The sequence below is a fragment of the Lithobates pipiens genome, unplaced genomic scaffold (assembly GCF_037356315.1).
Source record: "Lithobates pipiens isolate NorthernLeopardFrog02 unplaced genomic scaffold, aLitPip1_a1.2 Scaffold_16, whole genome shotgun sequence".
Classification (NCBI taxonomy): domain Eukaryota; kingdom Metazoa; phylum Chordata; class Amphibia; order Anura; family Ranidae; genus Lithobates; species Lithobates pipiens.
Window position 1 is genome coordinate 207,417,060 of NW_027507748.1, and position 17,812 is coordinate 207,434,871.

Sequence of the window (17,812 nt, forward strand, 5' to 3'; positions counted from 1 at the left end):
TACTGTATTTCTGCAGATTAAAAGAAAAAATAAATTATATTATAATAAAATAAGAAATTATAATGTACTGTATTTCTGCAGATTTAAAAAAAAAAGAAATATTATAATAAAATAAGAAATTATAATGTACTGTATATCTGCAGCTTTAAAAAAAAAAATATATATTATAATAAAATAAGAAATGACAATTTACTGTATTTCTGCAGATTAAAAAAAAAAAAAGTTATATTATAATAAAATAAGAAATTATAACGTACTGTATTTCTGCAGATTGTTGATAAAATTATTTATGTTATTAAAAAATACGGTTATGTTTACTAACTCTCAAGCTGATTCCAGTTTTTCTGTAACACTAACCTCCGGTGACGGTACCTCTCCCTCAGGCAACAAAAGACATCCCAACAGGGGTTCCTGGGGGAGAGGAGGTTACACTTTCATAGTCTAACGAATAACTGAATCTATGGTAGTATGTTAAATTCAAAATATTCTGTTAGTGTATGCCTAATGCATTTATTAATACCAACCTATATACGACAGCTTATTGTATTGTATACATTGTTATACCTTTGTTCAAGTACTATAAAAAATAAAATTTTTCCTGAATTTACCAGAATTCAAAATAATTTAACATATTTGAAAAAAAAAAATGAATACATGTAAGGGAGTGGATGCAAAATGATTAATTCACACTTTAAGTTGTGAAAATGCATGTAGTTTGTGCATTTTTAAACATGCATTAGGCTGTTTTTTTGTTTTCTTTTTCGCATACCAATTTTTATTGATTTTTACAGAGAAAACAAAAAGAAAAGACATTCAAGAAATGAAAGCGCAATGTTAGGCTGTTATTTTTTATGTGTGAATCATTTCACAATTCTTCATTTCCCTGCATGCATTTTTACATTACTAAATTACTAAAAGTTAATTAATTCATTTTTTTACAGGTATTTATATAGCACCGACAATTTATGCAGTGCTTTACATATATTGTACATTCACATTAGTCCCTACCTATTAGTCTAGGATCTTACAATCTAAGGTCCCTGTCTCACATGCACACAGATTAGGACCAATTTAGACAGGAGCCAATCAACCTACCAGCATGTCTGGAGTTTGGGAGGAACCCCATGTAAGCACAGGGAGAACATGCAAACTCCATGCAAACAGAGCCGTGCTTTGGTGACCCTAGTGCTGCAAGGATGACGTGCTAACCACTAAGCTACAATTTATTATTATTATGTAAAATAATATATTATATTATAATGCATATAATATGTCTTTGCCTGAAACAAAACTAAATAAGAAAAAAAGTGACAAGTGGACTTTTAAAGTCCCCGACGCAGATATTTAAAAATCTGAAATATCACCTATTTGGGGGGATACTGTTATATCTGTAACCATTTATAATTATATGCACACATCTTTCATCACTTTAGAAAGGTACCTTCTCTTATGTCCTCATTAAGCCTGTGATCAAATGGTGGATGATGTTATGGTGTGCAGTGTTAATAACACCTAATTAAGTGGCCTTGGTGTCCACCCGGTAGATTTTTGAGTGTTGCCACTCTCATCTTTCTCAACAATTTGATCACATTTCACATATTTTGTACACCCCTCATTTGAGCTCCTGAATAAGCAGACTTTTTCTTTGAGAAACAGGTTGAGAATTCGGGGACTGTCTCTCACCCCCAGCCTTGAGACTTTGGATAGGACAAAATCATTTGTGTTTTTACAGACCGATTATATTAATGTAATTTGCGCATATTTAGGCTGGGAAGGGGGCATAACTCTTTCAGATGAGGTCTAATTACTATGCGCTATGGGTCAAGGTTGCCTGTTTTTTTATGAATTACTAGTATTTTAATGCATACCAATAAAAAATATTTCTGATTATTGCATATCTCCGTTGGGTAACCTAAAAGTCCACTTGCCACTTTCTTTCTTATTTAGCTGTCTATTCATATGCTAGATGTGCCACCTTGTTACCTAGCCCCGCCCCATATTTTGCCTAAAACACATATTGATGCCATAAGGCTGGCCACAGATGGAGCAAATTTCTTTCTTGCAGCCACAGGTTGCAGGAAAGAAAATCACTTGAATCCCTCCCACGGAGCCATTGCATTCTCCCAGTGGGGGAAGCCGTCCCCACCGGGACAACACAGTGATTATTGCTAGTGCCTAAAACAGCTTAACAGTCGCTAGAATGAATCTCAAAATCCATCAGGCTGGCTGTACCCAAGTTGATTGATCAATCAGCTTGGGTACATTCAGCCCATACATGGTTCCAATCTCGGCCGGAGACCGGCAACTCATGAAGGCAGTGCTTACCAAAAAACACATTGCATTGTAGCACAAAGATATGAACGTTTATTGTTTTGGCTCATTCATACCATTTCTATTTCTGTTTAGCTCTACTAATCTATCATATCAGCATTCAAGTGCGTTCAGTTTAGCTGCCTTTATAAAAAAAATTATTCTGTGTGTCCAGGGGGCAAACTAGATTTTCTGAACATGTCTAAACACATACACAACAACTAAAGGCATGTAAATACAAATACATTTAGGCTCCTTGCGCATGGGGCCATGTAATTGCTGTGCGTTCCTCCTGGTGTGTTCGTGAATGCAGGATGGGTAGGTACAGTGTCCAGCTCTGCTGCCTACAGCCTTTCAAAGTCTATGTCAAAGACTATGGCGGGCTGCGATTGGATGAGGCTGGACTCTGTATCAAAAGATACTTGCGTTTAGGGCCTCATGCATTCAGAAGCAAAAGCTCAGAATACAGAAGAACTGTGTTCCGTGTGTAATGCCGCGTACACACGATCGGAATTTCGGCCAGCAAAAAAACGATGAGAGCTTTTCATCGGAAAATGCGACCGTGTGTATGCTCCATCGGAATTTAGCTGGCCGAATTCCCGCCAGCAAAAAATTGAGAGCATGTTCTCAATTTTTCAGACGGAAAAACTTTCTATCGGAAATTCCGATCGTGTATATGCAATTCCGATACGCAAAAACTCACGCTTGCTCAGATTCAACTACAATTTGGAAGCTATTGGCTACTGGGTATTGAACTTCCTTTTTCTAGTTCCGTCGTACGCGTTGTAAGTCACCACGTTCTTGACGCTCGGAATTTGGTGTGACCATGTGTATGCAAGACAGCTTGAGAGAAATCCCATCGGAATTCCGTTGGGAAAACCATCAGAGCTTTTTCCGACCAAAATTCTGATCTTGTGTACGAGGCATTAGGGGCCCTAAATACAGGAGAATATCACAGATCACTTCTCCTGCCTTTAAATAAACCAAATGCTGGAAACCAGGGACAATGTAGCCTTGAAGAAAGTATTTGTTGGAGTTGGTTACAGCGTCCTCTGATAGTTACAGTCACCAGTAAAATGTCCCCGAAATGACAATAAAATGTTACTACCTACAATAAAGAAGAATGTGCTGATGTAAATTACAAATTCTTTTTACAGCTTAGCAGAGAACAGTCATTATGAAAAACAATGGCAAACTGTGTAAGAGTTTCTGTTTTACGTCATGCAGTCTATTTACTTCAAGTGGGCCAATGCACAGATTACCGGTGCTCTAATTTTTGGGTAGTAACAACATTAACCACTTAGGCCGCGTACACACGCGCGGACTGTTCGCCCAACTTTGTCCGTCCAACAGTTTCGGCAAACAGTCCGCTCAAAATTAGCATGGACGGACATGGCCACACACGACGAACGAACAGTTTGCTGAAACCGTGCGCGATGACGTGAACGGCACGTACGACGGGACGAAAAATACGACGTCCTATACACTGCATTATAGCTTTCGGCGTGAAAATCCTTTCTGAGCATGCGCGCAACTTTGTTTGACGAACAAGCCTACACACGAGCGGGCTGTTCGCTGAAACCTTGTTTCAGCGGACAGTTTTTCGGAAATTCCGAAAAACCTTGTCCGTCCAACTGTCCGCTGAAACTGTCCGCTGAAAGCCCACACACGAGCGGACTGTCCGCCCAAACACTGTTCAGCGGACAAAGTTGGGCGAACAGTCCGCCCGTGTGTACGCGGCCTTAAGCTCCAGAACGTTTTTGCTATTTGCCATTGCACCACTTTAACTGGCAATTGCACGGTCATGCAACAGTGTACCCAAATTACATTTATATATTTTTCACACAAAAAGCTTTCTTTTAGTGGTATTTGATCTCCACTTAATTTTTTATTCTTTATTATTTAAGACGAAAAAATATCTTATAAAAATTAAATTTTGTAAAAAATTTTTACATTTTTCTTTACTTTTTGCTATATTCCATAAAAAACAAACAAACACATTTCTTAATAAATTTAGGCCAAAATGTATTCTGAAAAAATCCCAATAAGTGTATATCGATTGGTCTGTGTGAAAGTTATAGTGCCTACAAATGGTAGTATATATACTGTATAGTAATTGCGGTGTTCAGCACATTATAGTGGGACTGTGATAGTGCGAAGGACAATCTGACACTTACTGACACTGGGTGGAAACTGACTAACTGACACTGACATCACCAGTAAAACAATAATAATATACACTGTCATTGTACTAATGACACTGGCTGGGAAGGAGTTAACATCTAGGAGCAATCAAAGGGTTAACTGTGTGCCTAACAATGTGTAATGTGTGTTGATTTTACTAAGAGATGTAATTGCTTTTTGTACAGAGCCCTGTGTTTAACAGAGACCTGCTAAGCCAATCAGCAGGTCCCAGCCATAAATCATGCTGGAAATATATGTGATCCAGGAGCGCGCCCGCCCTGCCACATAATTGCCAACATTGTCAAAAAATGTATAGAGACACTTTTTTGTCTGTAGGCGAAGTCTTATTATAATTGGGGGTGGGGCATTCATTGTAGGTAGGCGTGACATAGTGGGGGGGGGGGGGGATGCAGCACTGCGCTAAAAAATGGGCGTTCTTTAACCACTTCCCTACCCTGCCATTGTCAAATGACATCCGCAAAAACACCCTGCCATACCGGGTTATCACCGCTACTGCAGGCCCAGTGTCGCGATTGGGGATCAGACATGCCCCTCCCTGATCAGGGTAAAGAGCTAATGAAATTGGCTCTTTACCACGTGACCAGCTGTGTCCAATCACAGCCAGTAACATTTATTTTGCTCGTGACCACTGCTCGGACACAGCCCATCCCCGATCAGGGTAAAGAGACAATGAAATTGGCTGTTTACCACGTGACTGGATGTGTCCAATCTCAGCCAGTCACAAATGTCAACAAACGGCTGTAGTGCCGTTTCCAGGTTCTCCTCCTCAGTGTGTGTGAGGAGGAGACCTAGATGAAAAAGTGCAGGGATATGCCCGATTGCCCCGCCAAATAAGGAGGAGATGCCACAGCCCATCAGTAATACCTGTCACCAGCTCATCAGAGTACCTTTTACCAGCATCTGAGTACCTGTTACCAGCATCTGAGTACCTGTCCCCAGCATCTGAGTATCTTTCCCCAGCCCCAGAGTACCCGTCACCAGCCCCAGAGTACCTGTTACCAGCCCCAGAGTACCTGTCACCAGCATCTGAGTACCTGTCACCAGCCCCAGAGTACCCATCACAGCCCATCTGAGTACCTGTCACAGCTCATCAGAGTACCCATTACCAGCTCATCAGAGTACCGAGTACCTATCTTCAGCTCATCACAGTACCCCCAGTACCTGTTATCAGCCCGTCAGAGTACCCGAGTAACTGTCACCAGCCCATCAGAGTACCCGAGTACCTGTCACCAGCCCATCAGAGTACCCGTGTACCTATCTCCAGCCCATCAGAGTACCTGAGTAGCTATCTCCAGCTCATGAGAGTACCCAAGTACCTGTCACCAGCTCATCAGAGTACATGACTACCTGTCACCGGTTGGGAAGTCTCATACATGTGATATCGCCATACTCAGGAGGAATAGCAGAATATTTTTTGGGGTTTCATTTTGCTATGTACATGCTATGTATTAGAAAAATCTAACAAATTGGCATATTTGTGTAAAAAAAAAAATAAGTTTACATTTTCTTTCCAAGTTTTTTAAAAACGTTGGGAAAAAAATGAACCATTCAAAAGACTCATAATGCCTCAAAGATTATACATTGGGGTGTTTTCTTTCTTTTCTTTTGTGGGTAATTCTACTGTCCAAGTGCTCCAGGGCCTTCAAAAATGTAATAGGTTGTTAGGAAATCATATGTTTAATCTATGCTCCTAAAACGCCTGATGGTACTCCCTGCATGTTGGGCCTCTCTATGTGGCCAGGCCATGTAAAAGCCATGTAAAAGTCTCACACATGTGGTATTGTCATACTCAGGAGGAGTAGCAGAATGTATTTTGGGGTGTAAATTTTGCTATGTACATGCTAGGCATTTAAAAATATCTTATAAATTGACCACTTTGTGTAAAAAGAAAAGTTTTAATTTTCTTTCCACATAGACTTTTGGAAAAAAAAAAGTTCAAAAGACCCATTATGCTTCAGAGAATATACGTTGGGTGTTTGCTTTCCAAAATGGGTAATTCTATTGTCCTGGTGCTCCAGGGCCTTCAAAATTGTGATAGGTCGCTAGGAAAATACATGTGTAATTTATGCTACTAGAATGCCTGATGGCGCTCCCTGCATGTTGAACCTCTCTATGTGGCCAGGCTGTGAAAAAGTCTCACATGTGGTATCGCCATAGTCAACGAGTAGCAGAATGTATTTTGGGGTCTAATAGGAAGTATGCATATGCTGTGTGTGAGAAATAACTTATGACTTCAAAAAACTCACTGTGCCTCAAAATAAATACCTTGGACTGTCTACTTTTCAAAAAAGGGTCATTTGTGGGGTATTTGTACTTTCCTGACATTTCAAGGACTCAAGAATGAGATAGGCCATCAGTACACCAGGTGTAATCAATTTTCAATGATTTGCACTATAGCTTGTAGATTCTATAACTTTCACACAGACCAAATAATATACACTTATTTGGGTTATTATTACCAAAGATATGTAGCAGTGTAAATTTTTTCCCAAATTTATGAACAAAAATTACTTTTTTTTAAAAATGTCGCTCTTTTTTCACTTATGTCACAAAAAAGAGTGGTGATTAAATACCACCAAAAGAAAGCTCAAAAAAAAAAAAAAAACAATAAAAATTTTGTTTGGGTACATTGTTGCATGACCGAGTAATTGGCATTCAAATTGCAAGAGCACTGAAAGCTGAATATTGGTCTGGGCAGGAAGGGTGTATAAGGGCCCAGTATTGAAGTTGTTAAACTAAATATTGGGCGTGACTTAAAGGGGGTGTGGTTAGAGTCTGAGATGAAAGAGGGATGGAGGGAGAAGAAAGAGAGGTATGGAGGGAGAAAGAGGGAGAGTTCAACAAAGATGCAGCTTGCTACTTGCCACTAGAGATGCAGCACTCACTTATCACAAGAGATGTAGCACTCACTTGTCACCAGAGATGCAGTGCTCACTTTTGTCACCAGAGATGTAGCTTGCTACTTGACACCAGAGATGCATCACTCACCTGTCACCAGAGATGCAGCACTCACTTGTCACCAGAGATGCAGTGCCCACTTGTCACCAGATGTAGATTGTTACTTGTCACCAGGGATACAGTGCTCACCTGTCCCCAGATGCAGCTTATTACTTGTCACTAGAGATGCGACGCTCACTTGTCACCAGAGATTCAGCTTGTTATTTGCCACCACAGATGCAGCACTCACTTGTCACCAGAGATGCAGCACTCACTTGCCACCAGAGATGCAGCTCACTTGCCACCAGAGATGCAGCTCACTTGCCACCAGAGATGCAGCTTACTTGTCACCAGACATGCAGCTTACTTGTCAGCGGAGATGTAGCTTACTTGTCACCAAGATGGAGCTTACTTGTCACCAGAAATGCAGCTTACTTGTCACCAGATGCAGCTTGCCGCTGAATTCTGAGACCTCCATGCTGCTGTATCGCCAGAGCTTTTTTTCACTCACCGACCCCGGCATGGATCCCTCCTGAATGACTTTCCTGGACTACTCCATCATTCAGTTCATCCACCCGACAACTCCTCTCACAGCAGGCTGACGATGGGCTTATATAGGAGGCCTGTCCCCTGCCAATCCCAGTTGGAGACTGGTCAGGGCTCCCACATACACCCCATGTCACCCCAGCTCCCATCCCTGCCCCCTTTCCAGATTCTTCTCCCTGGAAACAGAGGAGGTGCCCAAGAGCTGAGGCACATATCAGTCACCTGCTGCTAGACTAAACCACTCCCCTGCCACCAAATCAAAACAAACAGGCCTAGCTCCCAGCATAGGCCTACCTAAATTTACCTGCGATAACATTAAAAACAAACCCACTATTCTAGCACCTACTTACCTAAGGTAGAGGGTGCTACCATGATGAACCTGTTTTTTTAGCTACTAAATGTGAGTGGCCCTACATTGAGTATAATAAATCATTGGTCTTACTCAGGGCTTTTTTTCTAAGACAATAGGTGAAGGTACTCACCCCTATCAAGTCACTCCTTGTCTCCACCCCCTACTCACCTCCGAGCACTTTACCTGGGTCCTGCCCCTTCCCCACCTCCAAGTACAGAGACTACAGAACCAATAATTTTGCTGCTGAGTAATTTGTATAGAATTTGTTAAAGATATCAAGAAAAGCTGTAAAATAGATCCCCTGCAGCCAGCAATATTAGATCCCCCCCTTCCACATTAGACTGCCCAGCAACTTTAGACCCCCCTGCAACAAAAATACCCCCCCCCCCCCCAAGAAACAATAGACTTTCCCAGCAGCCAGCATCAATAGACCCTCCAACAGTCCGTAAAAATAAACCTCACTCTTAACATTAGATCACTCCCAGCAATATAACCTCCCAACAACAACAGATCCCTGCCAGCGACAATAGATCCCTCAGCAGCCAACAAAAATAGACCCTCCAGCACAACCCAATAACCCCTGAAAACACATACATTCAGTGCCAGAGGTGCATCCCCCATGATTCTGCAAATGAAAAACTCTGGTCTTACTACAGTTTTCCTCTGCAGAGCCATTATGCACACGCTGAGGGAGCAAAGTTCAATGTGGAATCTACACATGGAGTGAGTGTACCAAGATGGCACACTTCCATTTTTGGGCTGTTGGGAGGTGATGGGGCTGTCCCCAAAGCATCTGGACTGGTTGTCTGAATCTCAGAAGCAGTGGACAGACACTGGCGTGCAACTGGTGCATCGAGACTGTTTTGCACTGGGAACAGTGAGGGGGTCCAAGCCCCTGTGCCTCGTGGGTGTGAACTGCTGAAAGCTATAGTAAAAGCCTGGATCTTCTGTAGACACTGTGGGGAATCGCTTTTAGAATTAATGCCAAGCAATCTGGAATTGGAATACAGGCTACTGCCCGGAGGTACCGGTTTTCCCAGTTGACTGAAATAGGGTATGAAGCCCAAACAATTCTTCTACTGCCAAGCAGGAGAGAGGCAGATTGTTATTGTTATTTTTTTCAGGAGCAGTGATTTTAATGATGTTTAAAGTGCAACAATAAAAACTAAAAATTATTTAAAATATAGATTCTGGGGGGTCCCCTTAGTCTGCCTGTAAAGTGGCGCATCTGTAGCATAGAACAAGCTGTAGTAAAAATGAGAAATCACTTTAAATTGACTTGCGTTAACTATTAAAAAAATAAATAAAGAAAAAACTGTGTGGTACAGATTTTAAGGGGAACCCCTCGCCAAAATAAAAAATCGCTGTGGGGTCCCCCCAAAATTCATACCAGATCTTTATCTGGGCATGGAGCCTGGCAGCTCAGGAAAGGGGTGGGACGAGCGAGCCACATGCCCTCAACATCTCAACATGGGGGGTGCTTTGGGCCCCCCCACAAAGCACCATTTCCCCATGATGATGGGGACAAGGGTCTCTGCCCCACAACCCTAGCCAGTGGTTGTGAGGGTCTGTGGGCAGGGTGCTTATCCAAATCTGGAAGTCCCCTTTAACAAGAAGGCCCGCAGATCCCGCCCCCCCCCCCCATGTGAATGAGTATGCGGTACATAGTAGTGTAAAAGGTTATAAATACACAGAAACTGTTTTTGACAATTTATTTATTAAAAAATAAAATAACAGTGTCCCCCGATGTAAATCCATTGTCAATCATGCCGACTGCGGCACCCGGAAAAAAAAAACAGTCCCACCATCCATGAAGACTGCCTACTGTAGGCTCCACTGTTTGACAGTTCTTATATAGGTAAAGGCGGGGCCACCTGACGACATCACCTGGTGGCACTGCCCCTCTTGTGATATCACGGTCCAATACATGCTGGGTCAGTGACGGGGGTAGTGCCACCAGGTGGCATCGCCAGGGCCCCCCCGCCCCAAAGCACCCACCCTCCTTTGTTGAGGGCATGTGGCCTCGCATGGTTCAGGGGGGGCACCCCCCCTTTCCTGACCTGCCAGGCTGCATACCCAGATAAGGGTCTGGTATAGATTTCGGGGTGGGGGGGGGGTGGTCACACCATTTTTTTCCCCTAAAATCCATACCAGACTCGAAGGGGGGGGGGGGCATGCCGTTTTTTTTTTTTAACCGGCAAATTTATATTTTCCATCTGTCTGCGCAGAAACCCATTGACAGCTGGTAACTCATTGATTGTTAAGGATGCCAACTTCACGGCCTTGCTTCTTAACAACCAGCTTATACTGCACCCTGATTGGGGTGTGCAGTACATTGCAGGGCATTCATTGGCGGGGCGAACACCCTGCAAATTTGGGTGTTGGATGCTCGGGCCGAACCATTCGCCCAACACTATTTGGAATGGGCTCAATCTGAGTCGTCATTGGGAGATAGAGAGGAGCAGGATGAGGCTGATGCGGCTGCAACTGAGTGAGGCCTACAGTGGGTGGAGAACAGAAATGTACCCTTCTTGCACCTTTGCCAGGGCTCTGGCACAACATGAAGCCCACAGGGAATTGATTAAGTGGGGTAGGAATCTTTGTGCTCTTCCAGTAAGAAGGAACATGCAGAAGTTGCCCATATTTTCCAGGCTACAGTCAATGGGTAGGTTTGGAATATGGGTATGAGTGCCCGTATATGTTTCCAGTGAGCTGATGGAGGAGATTGAGAAATGTCGGCAAGCGTGGTTAAAAGAGGAGGTTTAGGAATACCACAATCTACTTAAACCCTGCAGGAATCAGAACTTTTCCACTTTCTGGCAGAAGTTCTTTAATGCCAAAGATAGCTGGCGTATTGAAAGGTTTATGCACAAGGACAGGGTTGTTATCAAGAACGCTGGGCATAGAAACCAGGAGTGGTTCGTTAATATCTGGGGCCCAGATTTATGCATATGAAGCTGTTATGTGTGTAGCGCCGGCTCCTGACGAGCACAGGCTATATGTTTTTGAAAATTAATATTCCTAAAACCACAGTTATGTTTTACGGCTAATTTTGCTAAATTATGGTTTCAGTACCAGTCTAGATGGAATGCACTGAGTTCTCCTTGGCTGCAGGTGTCGCTGTCACTGCCAGCAAGTGGTAGAACGCAGTCTAGTTGGATGTATTGAGTACCATCCTTGTCTTGGAACCAGCCCAGTGGGAGTGTTTTCCTGCTTTGCATTCTGGGAGGTGGTATGTAAGGTACTGTTATCACGTGCTTCTGGGTTCTGCTCCAGAAGAGATTTTCTGTCTGTTTGGACCTGGTCCTCCTGATCAGCCCCCATGACCCTCCTGGCATGGGGTGCGGATCCATGCAATTCCAAGCCTCGGGGGCTGGATAGCCTGAGGCGAAGCAACTGCAAGGACAGGCCTGATTGGATATGAGGCTGTAATAATTCATAGGTGGTCCAGTGCCGTCTCATCTAGGGAGAGGCCCACCAACTGGAGAAGCATCCAGGGGAAGGCTGGTTTCTCAGAAGGAGCCTGGAGGCTCAGTTGAAGGACACTTTGTGGATCCATATTCATACAGTATCACCGGACCGACTGAGAGATACTGGTACCGTATGACAGTTCTCTAAATTTGTCTATGTCCTTCAGTTACACCCAAGTCTGTGGCAGAGACTTTTATTTCTCAAGTGTTTTACATACAAGTCTATGGCAGAGACTTTTATATCTCAAGTTTTCTACATTCAAGTCTGTGGCAGAGACTTTGCTTTACTTAACACCCTGCCGCCTGCAAGGCCTAGTGGGAGGAGGTCTATCCGGAGGTTGTGAGAATCCAGCTGTGAAAGTTTATTCTCTGGACTTTGCAGTTCCAAAACCTGAACTTCCTTTCTAACTCTCTACCTATATTAAGAAACTGTGTTATCTTCTAAATAAATAACCCAAAAGAGGATCCAGTGTCAGTTTCTGCATTTCTTTGGGCCATCTACCATGGGAACCCCTAGACAGAGGTGAGGTCAAGAAGGTAACGGTAAGCTCAACAAAAACCAGCAGCTCCTTCGGGGGTCAGTGCTACATGTGTTTCCTGACATTGAACTTTGTTGTTCATCGGCAGCTGCTTATGCCCTGAGAGGCCTTTCTACAGTTTGCTGAAATTGTATACAGAAAAAAAACACTGATGATTGCAGCTGATTTTTGGGGGTTTTTGTTTTCATTGTTTTGGTCTACCGAACTTTGGCTTCTAGGACCATTACAAAAAAGATATCCTCTCTTTCTCTGCAATACATTCATGGGCTATTGTGCTAATTTAACCATAGTTAGCCATAAACTAATTATCAGTTGGAAATGTTAGCTTAGTTTGGATGTGAATTTTTGCTTAGTACAGCAATGATCGTCAGTGTGTCAGACCTTTGCATTTACTTATATTGTAATCCTTAGGTTACGTTATGCTTTGCCCCTATATTTTGCTCCACCAGGTGGCAGTAGCATGCCTAAGAAGGAACAGTATATAGACTTTAAGGCTCAGTTTACATATGAGCTGCATGCGGCTCACAGCAGGGGTTCGGTGTGTGCTGGTTCACCATTTCAGGTCTGATTTCAGCCCCAATGTTGGGCTGAATTCGGACCAAAAGACACACAGCATGTATGTGCAAAACACATCGGACCCACTGCGGTGATATGTGAACCGGCTCCATAGAGAGCCGGTCAAAACCTCCTGCTATTGCGAATTGGATGTGGCGATCCTGCATCCAGTTCGCAATGGTGTGAACCCAGCCGTAATCCTATACTTCAGGACTATGTGATATTTATGCGTCATTTATTCACTGGAGGATCATCTCAGCAGATATAATGCTTCAATACAGTATTGTGATGTAAAGTATATATTGTTCTGATGTTCATGCTGATAAGGTAAACAACAGCAAGGAATTCACAAGCTTATATTAAATTATATACACAAATTCATATATTGACTTTTTTTCACTACTATTAGCTAGTGGTAGGGCTCTACCCGATAGGCTGTAAATTAATATGTGATTGTAATAGTGCCTGTCACATGGTTGTGGATTGCCTGGTGACAACCTAATTTGCTTAATGTGCACTATTTTTGCTAAACTTTCTTTTATGTGGAATGCCACTACTGCTAGGTTAAATTTTGTTTTTGGCATCACTGTAGTGAGTGGAACAGTGATTGATTGTTTCTGTCTGTTGAGTGTTTCCTGAGCTGAGTATTTGATTTCTCACACCTGCCAACATTTTCTTGCCCCGCCCCCTGCGCAACTTTGCTCTCCACCCCAGCCTTCCGCAAAACAAACCGATCTGCTCCCCAGTTTTATTTCTTAAATCTTATTTTTATTAAAGTTTTTTTCAGTTAAAAAAGAACCAAATTCACTTTTATAATATACATAAAAGAGTAGAAAACCTATATCAATGTTTGAGGTTCAATGTATATACCCTGTAGGTCAAGGGTATATATTTCTCAACTAATGTGTACTAAGTACCTATTTAGATATTCAGAGGGGTCAAAAGTTATATTTAGGTTTTAGCTAATCGTATATTCTGCTTTTGTTTTGGGGATCGCATTTTATCTTAAAAAAGCAAAAAGACTGGGGAAAAAAGAGATAGAGGAGAAAGAAAGGAAAAAAAAAAGAAAAAAAAAAGGATCACCAAGGGGGAAAGAGGTAGAAACCAGATTTGGGAAACATTGGTTTACCGGAACACTCCATCATGGCTGGTTAGGGACGATTGCCAAGTTCCCTTTAGCCCAGGTCAGGAACTCAGGTGAGTCTCTTAACCTGGCCTAGGCATTCCAGGTATGAAAAAAAGTCTTCTTTTCCAATTTCCTGTGTCAGTAGCCATTGCAGGCTGATGGAGTCTAGTTCAATTGCCCATTCCTTAAAGGAGAGTACGGAAGTCAATTTCCAGTGTTGAGGAATGACTGTTCTGGCTGTACTGAGGAAGTGTCTAAGCACATATTTTTTCACTGACTGAAGAGATCCAAGAATCATGGACAGGAGGGCCATCCTGGGTGATGGTTGAATAAAGATGTCGGTTAGTTTACTGTATAAATCCCCCCAAATATCAAGCATGTTACCTTTAGCAGTATGAGATCATCAACATGTATCTGGTATAATGTGGTTGAAGTGTCATAAGAGAGGGACATCTAGACCATCTAGATACCAGTTTATACCCTTTTTCTTGGGGTTTTGTGGCAAGTGATTTTTGGGGGTAAGAGTAAAGCATTTTTGCCAATCCAAAGGGAGAGGGTCTGTTGAAGGTTTTTTTCTGTGTTTTATTTGATTATGTCTCTGGACATTGTTTTTAAAATTTTAAATTTTCATTACAACTTATATTCACTGAAATGCTGTGTGGATTTCATATATAATAAGGCACACTTTTTATATCCAATTTTTTCCATTATTATTAGAAAATTTTCAGCACTGGAGATTTGGGAGCACTGCATAGTAGGGTCAACTTTTCTAATTGTTATTTATGTTATGTCATTTAGTCAACTGTTGTGTGCACATATCTTGTAGCATTATTATTAAGCACTTTGGAAGTAGTGCCACATTTAATTGATTTTTATCAGTGATATATGCGAGACATATTTGAGTGTTGGCTGCTGCCCCTGTTTTTGCACATTTTCTCATTTTACTTTATTTTGTTAGTGTCTTGGTTTGTGCATAAGTTCTTTTTATTTTGTTTATTTTTAAAATGATTTACTACCGCTTTAGGCCTGGTTCACATGTACAGTATGCGAGCTTGCTCAAGCACAACAGCCCATTCATTTGAATGGGCTTCCAAGCCTGCTGTACCCACGCATAAAAAGGTGTATGCAGCATTTTAAAAATGCAGTGGCCTACGCATCTAAAAATGTAGCACATTTGCAGGTGCAGGAACTTCTGGGAAATCACATGGTGCAAAAGAATGATGCGATTGTAAGGCCACTGTGTTTTTTAAAATTATGGGAGCACATTTTTTTCTGATGGAAATGCAGGCATGGCAACCAATTCAAATAAATGGGCTGTTGTGCTTGAGCAAACTTATCCCATCAAGCAGTGCTGCATTTCACTGTGTGGAAGATGACAGCACAGTGCCACCACTGGTCTTGTGGGCTATGCTGCATGCTCTCTAAATAAAAGTCACAGTCAGGTCAGAGTTTTGGAACTTAATACGGGGAGCCAGGGGGTAAGAAGAACCTACCTGGTCTTGGTCTGCCAAGCTCTACTGAGTCAGCTCACCATCTACAGACACACACTCCTGCTTCCGGCTGCCGCTAGCATAGCATCAGCTCCTACCCGAGGCCTCCTGAGTCGGGTCCTGATGTACAGGCATGGCATAAGAGCTGGGTCAGAGCGTCATTGGAGCTCACGGCCCCTGGCTGCTCCTTGCTTGAGATTACAGCACAGCACACTTATACCGGCTGTTGCCTGTGTGAACTGGGGACTGGAGCAGTCATTTTGCGGCGCTGTTGGAACTCCCAATTTGTGGGCAGAGCTGGCTTAAGGGGCAGCTGCTTTGGGCCCAAAAACAATGACAGGGCCCTGGGCAGGTGCCTTGTTTGCCCCACGTTAAAGACTGCCCTGGGTCAGAGTGAAACAGAAGATGGGGAACTGTCAGGACCACCAGGTTTTTCACCCATAAGAAACAAATAAATACAACTGCTAACATTTGCAAATAATATACAAATCTACAAAATCTTTTTGGGGTAACATACACATTAAATAATACATCTATATACAGGGATACATATCAGAATAAAAAAAAGGGACAACTGAGGAGTTAGAAATAGACAGAAGATGTTGGTTCCAAAAGAGGGAGGGTGCCTCCAATTTGGATTCCAGTTAATTAGACTTTAATTGTGTGCATTTGTATATTAAAGTGGAACTAACCCTCCTATGCTTTACAGCCATGGTTGCCATCTTAGCTTCTGTTTCATCTGCAGTTTCCATGGTGCTTCACATGTGATCAGTTATTTGATGGCCTGACATTTCAGTTGGGAAATGTTGCACACAGTTGCACCTTCCATTATAGCAACTGTGACAGTTATTATTTGTGACATGTCTTGCAACCCTCAGAGTTTTTAACACACTAAACTGAACATTTCCCAGTAAAGTATTTGTTAAATTCTTACTACAGAACTTCCAGTTTACAGATTTCAATGCTGCTGGCTCCTGCTCTTTCAATGCTGCTTCCCTAAACTTCTAGTCTTCAAGGAGTTAACAGTGGGCAGTGCAGTCTTCAGTCAGCTTGAAGAAGGGGGGGGAAGGAGGAGATGGGACAGGGGATTGCCTTGCCACCCTAGGCTATGGGGCTGTGTGTTTCTATTAATGCACACGGTATAGGGAGACACAACTCTAGTTCCTACATGCAAGGGTGACGCTATAGGATGCTGCAAAACAAAGAAGCCATCCTGAAACAGAAAGTCTGGGGCAGTGGGCATGGCATCAGCTTAAACTGGAACATAGATGAGTATTTAAAGATAAAAAAGCTGCATACTCAGTGAGTGGTTAAAGGAGTTGTAAGGTCAGAAGATTTTTCAGCTTAATGCATTCTATGCATTAAGCTAAAAAGCCTTCTGTGTGCAGCAGCCCCCCCTTAGCCCCCTTAAAACTTACCTGAGATCCCTCTCTGTCCAGGGATGTTCACGAGTGTCTCAGCCATCTGAGATTCTCCCTCCTGATTGGCTGAGACACAGCAGCAGCACCATTGGCTGTCAAAATCGGCTATCCAATCAGGAGAGAGAGGGGGAGTGGCCGGGTAGGGGCTCCATGTCTGAATGGACACAGGGAGCTGTGACTCGGCAGGGGTGCCCCCATAGCTAGCTGCTTGCTTTGGGAACATTGAACAGGAGGAAGGGACTAGGATCACAAAAGAGGGACCTTAGAAGAGGAGGATCCAGGCTGCCCTTGCAAATCCACTGCAACAGAGCAGGAGTATAACATGTTTGTTATTTTTATAGGAAAAAAAACAAGACTTTACAATCACTTCAAATCAGCTGCTGAAAGTGCTTAAAAAATTAGGGTTTTGGCCTTGTTCACACTGGTGCTTACTAAAAGGCACCTTTCTAGCTCAACAAAAGCACATTAAAAATAGTTCCCTTTAAATTCTATCTGTTCACGATGTCTGTGCTGCGTTTTTAAAAAGTCCTGCTTGCTGTTTAAAAAAGGCACCTTCCATTATAGTCAATGGAAAAAAAAATTGGAGTCATGTGTCAATTTGTTCTCAGGTGCCAGGGATGAAAATGCATGCAAAACACATATGTGTTGTAATTTTAACGCAACACATTTAAACTGCGTTAAAAAATATGTTCTTTTGAAAAATGCATACCGTGTTTTTAAGCACATCAGTGTGAATGGGCCCTACTATTTGTTTAATTTAGCCACTAATAGGTATAACAACACTTTTTGCTTTCTCTAGTGTATTTGCCTTCCTGTAGAGCTAGGCCATAAAAGACTTAAGAATTCCAATGATGCAAGATA

The 17,812-nt window shown here is 42.5% G+C and overlaps 1 protein-coding gene across 1 annotated transcript in view; it reads left to right on the top strand.

Moving 5' to 3' along the window:
* Positions 1–17,812, top strand: part of F5 (coagulation factor V) — a 140,200-nt gene that overhangs the window by 938 nt on the left and 121,450 nt on the right. The window lies entirely within an intron of this gene.